Source organism: Carassius auratus, chromosome 20 (genome assembly GCF_003368295.1).
Source record: "Carassius auratus strain Wakin chromosome 20, ASM336829v1, whole genome shotgun sequence".
NCBI lineage: Eukaryota > Metazoa > Chordata > Actinopteri > Cypriniformes > Cyprinidae > Carassius > Carassius auratus.
In genome coordinates, this window is record NC_039262.1 from 8,613,900 (window position 1) to 8,628,658 (window position 14,759).

Consider the following 14,759-nt stretch of genomic DNA (forward strand, 5'->3'; position numbering starts at 1 on the left):
AAAAGACAATAGGTCAAACTATATTTCATCGTCATAGACTTTTCACTTGGAATCTGCCAATATATAGAACCAAAAATATTTTGTTCAAAGTATCCATAATTAAGTGAGTCATTCTATGAGAACTGAGAGAGAATCAAACCGGATAACATGTGTCTCCCTCACTCTTGCATCATCTAATGATAAAACCACTCTCCTCTCGAGATACACCAGTTCAGTGATACCTTTAATGCTGCTCAGATGGACAGCAGAGAAAAAAAGATGCAGTGAAGGAGAAAGGGGGAAGAAAGACAGAGAAAACATCTGGACAGACAGACAATTGCGTAGCGGAGACATTCATCTTATCCGCATCCTTGCACGGTCGTCAGCCTTGAATTATATTTTAATGCTTTCCATTGGGAGGCGTTCCTGTGCCAGAATCATAATCATGTGTGCTTCGACACAAGGGGACAAACATTGTGGCCAACGAGATAGAGCAGCAATGGAAGGAGGAAAAGCAGAATGATGGAGGGGCAGAGAGACGAGCAGGCAGGAGAACTAACAGATGCTGAAAGTCATAAAACATAGTTGGGCAAGACTGGGATACGTTAGTCAAAACAGAAATTCAGTAGGTGCAATGCATTGCTACATCATCTGCAGTAAAGATACATTCACCATATGAGGAGATGAATAGATATGCTATAATAATAATAGATGGCAAGCGTGGCAAAGAAATCAAACGTAATTTATCTGTACAATATAATAACCAAATACATATACAGATGAATAGATATTTTTTTCTCCTGTCTCCTGGCTGTGGTGCAGTGTCATTAAATTTGCAAAATTCCATTCAGAAATAACATCTTGAAAACTCATTAAGTGTCACTCAAGTCATAGGCTACATGGAAAAATATAAAAGTTGCTCTCATTCACTTAGCCCCACGGCAATAGGAATTTTCAAAGTAATATACAGCATAATGGCTTATTAATAACTTTGAATTAAATAATATCCTGAACTGACTCTACAGAATGCAGGGTGACTGAACAGGTCTATCCCGGAACATGCCAACACCTCCCCAAATTATGAGTCGAAAAACGAGAAAACCAGGAGTTACCTCTGCTTTTCTTGCCTCTATCCACAGCCCTTCCCCACCTGCTCAGCTCACCAGCTGCCCTCAATAACAAAACATTCATTCTCTTGCCATTTGTCATTGTGTCAATCTGTGCTAATAATTACTTTTAATTAAAAAGTAATCACAATAATTGTAAACATCCTTGTAGCCACCCGAGATTTAAACAGCTGTTGGAAATTACGTTTGACAATTTAAGCCCCATTGTGCCACAAACTAAGCATGTTCCAGAGCTCGTTGGGAGTGTAGTCATTTTTTTCCCTTCTTCGTTACATAATCATTGCAGCATGATTTTAGCACTCTATCATTTTATGCACATTACTGTATAATCATCAAGAAAGTTTAATTACAAAATCTTTCCCCTTTGACTAGTCCCAGAAGGAGACTACGGGTGTTTGACCATCAACCTCCAAAAAGAACTGGAAAATTACAAAGGTCATTTTGCAACACCACATTTTGTAACACCACCAGAAAGCAAAAATGTAAACGACATAATTAAAATCACACTATCATACACTAAAAAATTAATTCAATGACTCACTCATAAAGTAACTTCCTGAATGAAATGGTGTCTTTAGATGAATCCGGTAAGTGATTAATTCAATGACTCACTCATAAAGATATTCAATGGCTGATTTAATGACTCACTCAGAAGTTTATAGCCTTTCAGCATTACTGGGGCTGTACTTCCCATATTTCGGATACTTTTTTTGGGGGGGATAAAGTTATGCATATATGGATCTGCTAAATGAATAAATGTAAATATATGTCTTTACCTGCACAGAATCTGATTCATCGCTGCCAAACAATAGAAGACATTTGTGAGTTGTATTTCCTACAATGGATTGCAGGTAAATATTCACCTCATGTAGAACTTTATTCTTTGTTTTCTTACTAGTTCTCTCAGATTCTTTATAGCTGATAGAAACACACATGATATGATTGCTAAAATATAATCAAAATTATTCTCAGGTAGGATGAATCTCCATTGACCAGTGTTGCTGTGGTTTATGCCCACATGACATGAATGAATCTGTGTTTTGAAGGAATCGGTTGAATTAACAAGTTAATGGTTTTATCTTAATTATCACCTCCTGCTGGGCCTCTACTGGAGTCAGAATATAACTATACCACACTAACAAATATTAGCTGTTATGGCAAAGTTACTGGTAACATTTTTATAATAAAACCATTATGTACGCCCAAGCAAAATGTAAAACATATGGCTGTTCTCTCTAGTCAATAAGCAAGATGTTCCTCATATATCAGAGTGTCAGATCACGGCTGGTCCTGTGATGGATTGGCCACCTGTCCAGGGTGTTTCCCTGCCTTTGACCTGAGATATGCTGGGAAAAGCTCCAAACTTCCACAGTGACCCTACATAGAATAAGCAGGTATTGAAGATGAATGCTGGATGGACAGAAGGTAGTGTTGCTATGATTAAAGCGTAGCCTCGTCTCAGTCCTGATGTATTTAGAGGGACTGGACAACATGAGTAAGATACTTATCAAGACCACCCTTAGAATAGCTTCAGTGCCTCTTGGATTGCTGTCATGTCTGTGTAGTATGACCTTTCAAAATACTTCAAGAAGGAAACCCTTTCAGTTCTTAAGAGGATGAGGGCAATGGAAAATGACATTGTACGCAGGTCCTAATCCAGGAAGGTTCAGTGAGGTTTACCTCATCCTGGTGCTGCTTTAATTTACGTTTGATTTTGTTTAGTATGAAGTGTTAACATTTTGAAAATGGGAACATCATTAAGGATCAGAAATTGCATAATAGGGCGTTCCTTTCCTACAAATACAATAGGGAAAAAAGAACTGTTGAGGAAAAAGCAACATGATTCATTGAACTTCTCTAGTTCTCTGTACCCACTGGAATATGACATTGATTAGTCAGTTTAAATTTCATCATTCTAAATGAATCATTCACTTTAGGTTTTGAAACAATTTTGAAAGTGTTCTTATCAACAATTCATAAATAAACATAAAAAATGGAAACAAACATTAGATTTAACACCAGCGTCAGCTAATAGTGATGACAGTAATAACATAATCAAACAAAATTAAAAGAACATTTTACAGAGCCCCTAAGGGACAAGATAATTTTCAGTTCTTTTGAATTGCATTCTTTTGCAAAATGTTGTTGTTTCCCAGACAAACTTTGTATGTGCTTGTAAAACTTTTGCTAGAATCCTTGCATTCATTCACAAAAGCATTGAAATATGTTTTTTACTTCCACTATATTATTTCCACCACAAAAAGTTTACGAGGAAATGCAAAGATCTTTTGTGGGAACGCGATGCCTTTGCAAGAGAATGCAAGAGAGAATGCAAAATGAATGCAAATGAACTCAAAAGCATTAATTTTTTTTACCTTTATTTCATTTTGTTTCCATTACCATGGTTCCATAATAATCCTAGAACTCATGATCTGTGGGAACTCACAAACTCTTAACAAAATCTGTTAGGCTAGTTAGTTTGAAATATTTTTATATACATTTAGTTTCCAAAGCGTCTCAAAAGCTCCATATGCTGAATGAACTCCTTTATTGTAGCTTCGTGGTCACTATACGGAGGTACACAATCGTTAACAGGTCATTGTAGGTGAAAGGCCTCGTTTGGCCTCATCCAATCATAACCCATCTGGAAGCAGGAAATAGGACTGAAGATGACTTTACTGTTTTCCATTGCTCGGGGCTCCATTGCTCATTGCTTTATTTCCATAGCTCAAGGGTTTTTGCTTCACATTTTGCATTTAGTTCAAGAACTTTCCAGACCTGCCATAAATTCCAGCTTTTCAAAGATCACGATGGAGTTTTTGTTGAGACTGAGAGGGTTTAGTCAATTCTTTTGTAATTTCTGAGGTTTTCATATATGGCATTCATTCAGCATTCTTGAGAATGTTCCCTTTGACTTGTTTCATAATTTAGCTGTTTTTGTAAACAAAAGCAACTCTTTGACCTGCACTAGTCTGACTGCTTTCTAAAACACATAATGCATCTGTAACCTTTATTTAATATGGCAAAGATGAACACCATTTTCATTCTGTGTGTTGTTCATCATAATTTTTGTTGAATGACGAGTGGGCTGAATGAAAGAAGAAATGAATAAACAAATAATGATACCAAAAGAGACATAAATATTTCTCTGAAAGGTTAGTTGTGTACTTTCTCATAGAATCTCTCAGCTGTGGAGATTTAAAGCATCTGTTTTTGTCTAGAGATCTGCTGATGGAAAAACCCCAGGCAAGGAGAAAGAAGAATCTTTTACAAACAAGAAAACACAAAAGTGAACGTGCAAACATACCCTGTCAAATGTTCACCATGCACATTTAAAAAAAGATGACAATAGCTTTAATGCTGAACTCTGAAATAGATTATGGTATTCACGTTGTGTGGCAGACATACAGCTCTTTGCACAATACCTCTGGCCCTGATTTTTGTCAGAACTTGCCTAAACAGGCCAGGTGGTGTTAAAGGGTTAAAGCAATTCTATTCTGCCCTTTGAGCCCATAAAATAAGCCTGCTCTTTAACCTTTGGCTCTCTGTCAGCCTTCCTTTCCCTTTTGAACTGAGCCTCATATTCTTGAGACCTCACTTGAAAGGGCTAGGTCTGTATTTAGCAATTACTTATAAGAAAATGATATAAGACAAGCCCTGATAGACTCTCGAACAGAATCAATCAAAAAAAAAAAAAAAAAAGAGCATGGGGAAATGTTATTTGAACCACACTTTGAAGACACTTTCGATAAATATGGTACAAAAAAATGTATGAAAAATACATGAAATATGTAACAAAAAAACTAAACAAATGGCCAGTGGAGGCTGAACCTCGGGAAGTTAACTAAATTAAATTAAATGTTATATTACATTTTCTATTTATTAGCCTAAAAGAGGTTTGTAATTTTTGCAACCCTGTTTAACTTAATAAATTAAATAGATGTTTAATTTAAAACCCTGATTCTAACAATAAATAACAAGCAACAATTACTTAGAAAAGTGTTACTACTACTTTAATTTCAGCTGTAACGCACCTCCAATAATGTCATTATTAAGCTAAATTCACTTTAGTGTTGTTTCAGTTTAATAATTTTGCTAAAATCATCAATTATAAAACAAGATCAGTTCAGATATAAGCAGCTCTGTAGAACGCATTGTAATTATTCACAGTGTCATAATTGATACCAAAGTACCATCTGACTTTAGTGGAAGAGTTGCTATATGAGGATAAAGTGATGTATTTATGGCCATTAGAAAGTAGGACAACAGGAGGATGGGGGGAGACTTGTTTTCTAAAATAAATCAACCCAAAAATCTCGACCTACAGATGTGTGGAGTGATGGATGAATACTGCAGCAATAGCCTTTCAGTGGAAAAAAGACATACGTTGATTAAGCGACAAGTGTTGCTCATTCTGACCTGAATGCTGAATTCTTTCCATTTGTTGTCTCTGTTGTCTTTCCTTTGGCTGTTTCAAGCTGCTTGTGCAAACAGAGGGATATTTAGAATCATTCGATGACAAGAATTAGCAAGAGCTACACCTGGGTATAGTACATCATGTCCTGAGTGGAGCTTTATGTCAGACATGCGAAGTCTCCTCAGACGTATTCCAGAGCCTCCATGTCTTTCTGACAATAAGCATTTTTGAAATGCATTGTAAACCTCCAGTGATTTTCACTGAATGCGAACGCGATGATGCAATCATTTTTTCCATAAAAAGAAGAAAACTCAGTAGAACGGAGAAAAAAAAAACGTAACCTAGATTTTCTATTTACCTTGAAGAAAAATGGAATCAGGTCAGGCAGAGATATCTAAATGTAGAAACAGATAATCATTTTTGCATGAATTTTAAAGTGATTTAAAGGAATATTCCAGGTTCAATGCCAATCTGTAAACATTAAAGGAGTCATGAACTGCCTTTGTTTTTTATTTTGTACTACTCTGAGGTAGTTTTTTTTTTTTACATCAAAATCAGCATAATTGAGTTGTTTTGACCCCCTTCAGTGGAGCACATCATTTGAATAGGTGTGGCATATTGTAAACTTGGAGTTGTGTATGTTTGACAGGCTATATCCTTCATAAATGGATGCTGCTGTTAGTTTTTAGGTTAAACATGCATAAATACCCACTAGCCTACAAAATCTGCAAAATGAATCTGAATCTGTATCGAATTGCTCCTTGTTTGTAAACTAATCCACGGTAAAATGAAGTAAATAAAGGATACATTTCTTAAAGACATGGTCTGAAGCTTTATTATAAATAAAGTTAATCAAATAAAGTTTATTGTTTGATTTCTGCGTTGACTTGAATTTGCCACTCTCATCTTTACTCACTATGTGCACAAATCAATGGGCGGGGCTAAACAGGCAGTGATGTAGAAGCAGGCGTTGATCTTCTGCGGAGGCGGAGCCACACTATTACATCATAAAGTGGCCAATTCCACAAACTGTTGATTTGGCGTTAATTTATGCTGTTTTTAAACCAACAACAAAGTTCGGAGTTCAGAAAATTACAGAATGTTTTTATAGCACAATGACATCTTATATTTTCTCAGTTCACAACCCCTTTAAAATAGGTGATGTAAATAATAAATAAATAGTTTTGACCGAAGACGTAAACTGTGTATTTTAATACGATTTTAGTGTGAAAAAATTGCTTAAATTTATTTAGCTTCATACTAGTCGTTCTAAAAGTTCTTAAGAATTAGCCCCATTTGCTTTCATTGTTAGTGCCTTACTGTAACCTCAGTTTTAAAGAAAAACAAGGGTCCACATTATTTTCTGCGGTAATCAAAGTATGCCCCAAAGTGCTGTTGATTTCAGCTTAACTTGTTTTGAACCCAGGAAAATGCCTATAATTTACGCAGTTTGAACCTTAAATATCCTCACCTAATGTTTCTTACACACAAAAACCTTTTAATGACGGTTGTTTCTCTGTATTTGTTCCTTTATAGATGGGCCAACTGATCTTTTAAAATGTGTTGCCTCATGATTTGGCACTGTGGGTTAGTGCTTATTTCAGCTGGCACTGGGTACTCAGTGGGGTCCTTCACCATTGCTTGTTCTTGAAAGTTGTATTTACAAAATCTGTATCATAAAGCTGGCTTTCAGCAAGAAACTACCTCCAAAAAGAACATGTTATCGCAAAGTCTAGTGGGCTTTGTGTTACCTAGCCTTTCTAAAACAACATGTAGGAAACGAAAACTCAATTGCTCTTTAATCTCATGGGTCAATTTAAAACACGATAAGAGTTTCATGGTTGTCAGTGACATGCTATGCTGAAAAATTCTTCACGTGTGATACCGTCTGACAAATCGGAAGATACTGGTGTTTTCCTTAATTATATAAGCATTTTGGCGAGACAAAGCATTTTCATGTTAACTATCGGATCACTGAGAACCAGATGTTACACATAAAATCACGTCGACCTTTCATGAAAACCTCTTTTGAACAATGTTGGATGGAGCCTCAAAGTGAAACAATTCAATTTTCCATCTAATTAGCTGGAAGGTTTACCCCACAGATCCATCTTCCTCAAAGTAGTGCTTGAACGTGAGCGGATCAAAGTTTGATCTTTTAGGCAGGTGTTTTTCTTTTCGATCTCTCCATGATCACTTCTCTTTGGCAGGGTAAAGCTTTTGAACATGTGTATGTTTTATGATGGAGAGTTTTTTGACCGGCAAGTGAGAGGTAAAAGTTAAGAGCTGCTTCTCTTGCTTGCAAGGCTATGCTAGTTTGTTCAGTGTTAATGTTTTGTGATTCCCACACAATTGTATATTTTCTGAAGATATTAAACTCTAAACCAGGTCTGACTTGCAAGAAGTGTACATTCCTGTCTGACACACAAACAAACGCTCATTTAAACTTTGACAGTTTACATATTGTAAATAACACAGCTTTGTGTATTTTGTTTCAAAAGGCGAACAGTCCTCACTAACATCAACTTTTAGTTCCAAGTGATAGCGATGCTATTGTAACACACTTCTAACAAAGTTTATCAAAAGGCATGAGAAACTACAATGTCTAACAGTACAGTCTAGATATGGATCAAAGGTGAATTTTGTCATTTTCGAAAATTTGGTTTGGAAATGAGATTTTTTACTCACATTGTATGTCAAACTGAATTTACAGTAGGCCTACTCTTCACTGACACTATGCTCCTCATACTTCTTATAGTGAACAAATACAAAGTGAAGATTTTCTGCAAATTAAAATCAACCCATAAGTAATTTAACAAACACACTTTTTTATGTTTCATCTTTTCTACTTTTTTATCTGTCTTTCATTTACTTCCAGGTTGATTCTGTGAACATGTTGCATTAGTGAAGAATTTTTCAGTGCTTCTGAGTTTCATTTTGGAAACTGCAGTAAAAGATGTGACAATAAGAGGCAGAAACAGAACATTTTTAAATAGAGTGTAATTTTTCATGGTGGTACCAAAGCTTTTTATTTAGATTATATTGTTATTATTTTATTATATTATATATATTTTTTGTATGGCTAAACTGCTAAACTTTCTGTTTAATGACTTCTCACACAAAAACACATTGGCAGAAGCAGTGGTTAATGTGGCATTAAGAGAAGTTGGAGGAAACTGCAAACAGACAATGTGACAGATTATTGTTTTTATTCAGATCTAAACCACTAATAAATGTGGCTAAATCACTGGTATGATGAGAGATTTCTTGGTTTGGTGGAGAAAGTGGGAAGCAACAGCCAACTTATTCTCGCGGGCCTTTCATACCATTGCAGCTGGAAACATCCTAACAGCAAAAATGTGAAACATTTGGATAATTTAGTATGTAATGACAAAACTTTTCAGGGCCATGAATATTTTCTTTCCCAGTTGTTGTTGTAGCAAGTCTCAGTACTGGCCCAGTCAGAAAAATTTCAGCATTTAGAATTCTGAGGCTTTATCTGCAGTTTCGTTCTTGTTAATTAAAACAATAAAGATTTCTATCATTTAAATAAAGCTGAAATATAATAAAAAAAAGTGTAAAAAAAAAACAACAAAACTAGAATTATAACTGTTGCATGAAATAACGGAAATAAATACTATAATAGTATATAAATAATACAAAAATAACACTTGCTATTTATACTGTAAGTGTATCATTTCAGCCTGATCTCACAATCAAAACATACATATTTAGACATAAATTAAAACTGTCCAATACGTATGTGCCTTTACGTATTAATAGTGTCGTTTACATATTATCTGGACGTAATTACAGGTTCGATACGTATCTAAATTTACGTAAAAACAACCTCAAATACGTACAGATAGAACGTGTGCTCTGACCAGTCAGTTATCCATAGAAATTTGCTCATGAAGCTGCTTTTCAATGCGTATCCGATTAATTTTTTTTTATATTTATGTATATTTTCCCTTTTTATAATTTTTTTTGATAAATGTAAGATCCCTATACCCCACACGAACCTAAACCTACCCATTTTATACAGAATGTTAAAACAATAAAACATAATAAAACAATTTTAGTAAAAAAATATAACATTAAAACATTATTTTGTGCCACTAACGTTAATCCTACACCTACCCCTAAACCTACCCATAACCATTTCTTAAAACTACATAACGTTTCTGTTATAAATAAACAAATAACAGACAAACAAACGTAACGTTAATCATTTATTTTTTGCGAAAATATCAAAAGTGGTACCAAAAGTAGTTCAAATGATAATGAGTTCCAGTCGCAGTCCTCTCTGGAGGTAATCATTAATTTATTAAAGGGGGGGTGAAATGCTATTTCATGCATACTGAGTTTTTTACACTGTTAAAGAGTTGGATTCCCATGCTAAACATGGACAAAGTTTAAAAAATTAAGTTGTACATTTGAAGGAGTTGTACGGTTTGTCACAAGTTTCAGAAAGTTTTTTTCCAGTATGGGTCTGTGTGACGTTAGATGGAGCGGAATTTCCTTATATGGGTCCTAAGGGCACTTCTCCCGGAAGAGCGCGCGCTCCCTTATAGCACAGTACTGAGAGCAGAGACATTCACTGATCAGAGCGAGAGACCGAATTGTCACAAAAGATGTGTGTTTTTGGTTGCCAGGGCAAGACAACCCTGCACAGATTACCAAAAAAAAAAAAAAAAAACAGCATTAAGGGACCAGTGGATGGAGTTTATTTTTACAGAGCATCAATGGAGTTGTGCAAGTGTTTTTGTTTGTTCCCTGCATTTCGAAAATGCTTGTTTTACAAACAAGGCCCAGTTTGACGCCGGATTTGCACATCGTTTATTTCTTAAGGAAAATGCAGTCCCAACGAAAAAGGGTCACGATCGTGTGTTGGAACAGCAGGCGGTGAGTAAAACTGCTTCAAATATCTCTGTGTTGTTAACTTAGCTGTAGGCGTGTTAGCACATCAAGTAAACAACATGCAATGTTGTTATCAAACTGCACTTTCCACATGTACAGCTTAAAAAAAAAAAAAGACGACAAAGTTGAACTTAGTCATTTTCCAAAACTGCTAAGCAAATATATACAGTTTCAATACATACCACATAGAGACGTCGTTGCTGATGCTGCTCTTGTTAAATTTCAGCCTCTGGATCTGATTCTGGATCATAAATATACGCTGAATCTGACTGTTAGCCATGGTTTGTTTTGGATGATGTTTTTTTCCTCACGGTAATGTCACAGCTTCCAAACGCTCTCAGCGCAAAAGCCTACTCGCGCTCGTGATTCTTTAGCTCCGCCCACACGTCACGCCACCAGGCACTCATGTTTTTCCGGGAAAAATCGGTACAGACTATCTTTCTCTTATAAATATAATAAAGCTAAAGACTTTTTGGAGTACTACTCTACTACTCTAAAGGTACTCAAGATTAACAGGATATTGAGTAAAAACGAGCATTCCCCCCCCCCCCCCCTTTAATCCGTGAAATTATGTATCTGTCTTCTCTCCTTGAAGGCGCACTGGCGTAGTACCCATAGACAGTAAAAGAAATGGACACAGCTACCCCATTGGAACTCAACTGAGACAATTGAAGCCCATTTTTAGAGTTTTTTAGCACTTCCGTTTCTGACGCGCAGACTCAAACGAAGCTTGACGACGTCAGCAACCTGTCTGACAGATGTAAATCTTCTAGCAGCTGTGCGTGCAAACTGCCATCGTTAATCTTGCAGAGACGGCGAGCTTGAGCGGGGAGTTCTTTGGCGTGAGTGAGCAAGAGTAAGTATCCTGATTAATTATTTTGTGTAGTATTTTAAAATGTAACGCCAGTACGCCATATTAAGTTAATTGCCTGTGAGCTTCTTCTCCTGTTTGTACGGTAATGCGACAGAGAGTCGAGTGGGTATGACGCAATCGTTAGCCTATTTTTTACAAAAACTGTTTCTACGGGGCCATAATGTAACATAGAAGGTAATGGAGCCCTTTATACATTGTCGTGTATCTTTAGAAATAAATAATGGACAAACGGAGTCTTTAAACGCCTCAGATGTAAAGTTATTCGCTGTCAAAGTGACGCCAAAATTAATGGGAGTCAATGGAATTGCTAACGCAAGTGAAGTTCTACAAGATGGCAGCACGCAGCCGACTTCAACTTCCGGTCGATTTCCTTGCCGCCTGGCAGTAACAGTACTGATTTCAAATGTTTCAAAAGACGACATGTCGCAATCTGTGACGAATTAGGTGAGAACCAAGGGGCAAGGAACTCGACCGGAAGTTGAAGTCGGGTGGGGGCTGCCATCTTTTAGCAGAACTTCACTTGCGTTAGCATTCCCATTGACTCCCATTCATTTTGGCGTCACTTTGACAGCGAATAACTTTACATCTGAGGCGTTTAAAGACTCTGTTTGTCCATTATTTATTTCTAAAGATACACAACAATGTATAAAGGGCTCCATTACCTTCTATGTTACATTATGGCCCCGTATAAACAGTTTTTGTAAAAAATAGGCTAACGATTGCGTCATAACCACTCGGCTCTCTGTCGCATTACCGTACAGACAGGAAGAGAAGCTCGCAGGCAATTAACTTAATATGGCGTACTGTCGTTACATTTTAAAATACTATACAAAATAATTAATCAGAATACTTACTCCTGCTCACTCACGACAAAGAACTCCCCGCTCAAGATCGCCGTCTCTGCAAGATTAACGATGGCAGTTTGCACGCACAGCCACTAGAAGATTTACATCTGTCAGACAGGTTGCTGACGTCGTCAAGCTTCGTTTGAGTCTGCACGTGAGAAACGGAAGTGCTAAAAAACGCTAAAACTGGGCTTCATTTGTCTCAATTGAGTTCCAATGGGGTCGCTGTGTCCATTTCTTTTACTGTCTATGGTGAGAACCAATGAGCGTTCGATATCAGTGCCGTAAACCAAGTTGTGGAACACTTTCGCTATTTTAAAATTCGAATCATCATAACGAGCGCGGGCTTTGACTGTGACAGTCGCTGTTGCTGAGAATGAAGATGAAGATCGATTGATAAAGGGCTGAATTTGGATATGTTCCTTGCAAACATCTGGATTCTAAAGATATGGAGTACAGCAAACAAATAAAATGGACGTGATTTGTAATTTTATGCTGTGCTTTTGTGTATCTATGGTTGTATTGCACAGAAATGTTATTTCCTATTAAGTAGATGAGTAAACTGCTTTCAATAAAAACTTGTATTGATATGTTAGATTATTTACGTTTATATTGTTAGTTATATTTACGTCAGAATTGTACGTTTCTATGTGCATGAAAACGTAAGTAAATGTACGTATGGTAGAACCACAATTGACGTAAAAATACACACGTATTCTCATGAGATCAGGTTGATCATTTGTTCTCATTTCATTTATTAATTTTAGCTTATTTGTTTTATTAAAAAAATAAAAACAAACTATTTTGTTAACAAATTTGGGTTCATGTTTTGGATGCCAAATCTGGGATGACAAATTCAATGTGGCCATCCAAAAAACATTTAAAATAAAATACTCACATAATCTCTCACTAAATGTCCCTTTGGTCTTGGAACACATGAGGAATCATAACATTGTTCATCAGCCTCAATATATATGATAAATGTACTAAATTCCAGAATGAGAATCTTGAACTGTAACCTCTGTTTGGATAGACACAATTTATTCAATACCAACCCCTGGTCTACCACCACATTTCTTTCAGAAATAATAATGGTACAATTTATGTAACTCAAAGAAAACATAGTTCTTTTCCAAACCCAAACCCGCCATTAAAAGTACCATAATGGTATTTGTGGTCATCAGGCCAACGCGCCTTGTTCATCTATCAACAATAAAAACACAGAAAATGCAGAAAAGAAACAAGCCACACAATGTGTGGCACTGTGCAAAGCATCACTGGATCACGTGGAGAAAACATTTACATTCTGTTCAAAACATAGAATGAAAAGATTCATTTTCCATCTCTTCTGTTATGATTACAGACGAGTGGTCCCAAAGCAGGCATGTTTCCATTTATAAACAATACTCCTTAATGAAAGACTATTTTCAGCAACAGCATATAAAAGTCTAAGAAGAACATTTATCCTCTATATTTGAAATTAATCAGTAGCAAAAATACTCAACTTTAAAAATCTGTCAGTGATATGACATACGGGAGTGGAAAAACACTCCTTTTTAATGTGTCGGTGTGTCGTAATCATCAACAGAAGTGAAATGATATGCATCTCATCACTCACTTCTGTTAGTTGGGAGTTTTAAATTAAGTTATATGCAGCTATCTTTAATCACGGACAAATGTTTTCCCTGGCAAAGAGAGTGAAAGTTCAAGTTTATAAGCATAAGAAAAGGAAATTAGGAAAGCAGGCGAAGGTTGTCAACTGACAAAAGACTGTTTGTTTCTGACTTTCGACACAATAAATTGATCAAACTATTATGAGAAACACTAAAACTGATCATTTATATGGGGTGTAAATAAGGAGACCACAAGAAAGATGGAAGGACCTATAGAAGTAAAGAGCAGTGAATAAGAGAAAACAAGAAAAGGGGTCACAGCACTCTTGGAAAAAGAGAGGGTGTTAGAAAATGAGTAGCAGACAGATAGGTTGGTAAAATAGGGAAGGCTGAGCTTGATGAATAGATGTTGGTATTTTCCTTCTTTCCTTCCAGAAGCTGAAGAAACTCTACTCTGGACTGCAAGCCTGCCTACTTTACGAGCCATGTTGGAAGGAAGCAAACTCTGGCACTCTGAATTTAAGAGGAAAAAAGTAGGCCACACCAAAACATGCCATCAGTCCGAGTTGGAAAAAGACTAATATTAAAGGGTTTTTTCCAATGAGCAGGCAGAATTTGAGAACAAAATCTTTGACATTTCTGTTGCACCTGAACCGTCATGGAAGCCGCAACCTAGAAATCTTCTAAAGTGATCAAATGCGTGTCTAACAGTGGATTGATGATGAATGACATCAAGCTTTGGCAAATCACGGGGCTTTAACAAAGTCAAGTCAGTGCCTCAGGATCAATCTTACTCTCAGCTGTATGACTCAGAACCTAATCGTCTTAAGTTACTAATAGCAGATTTCACGTTTCATTAAGAGTGAATTTAATTGGCGCTGAAAGGGAATGTCAGTGAGAGAAATCATACTCAAAAAGGGTTGAGTGGGTGTATGAAACTCAATGTGTGTTCAACAGCCTCACGGGTCATGTTTTTGGGGCTCT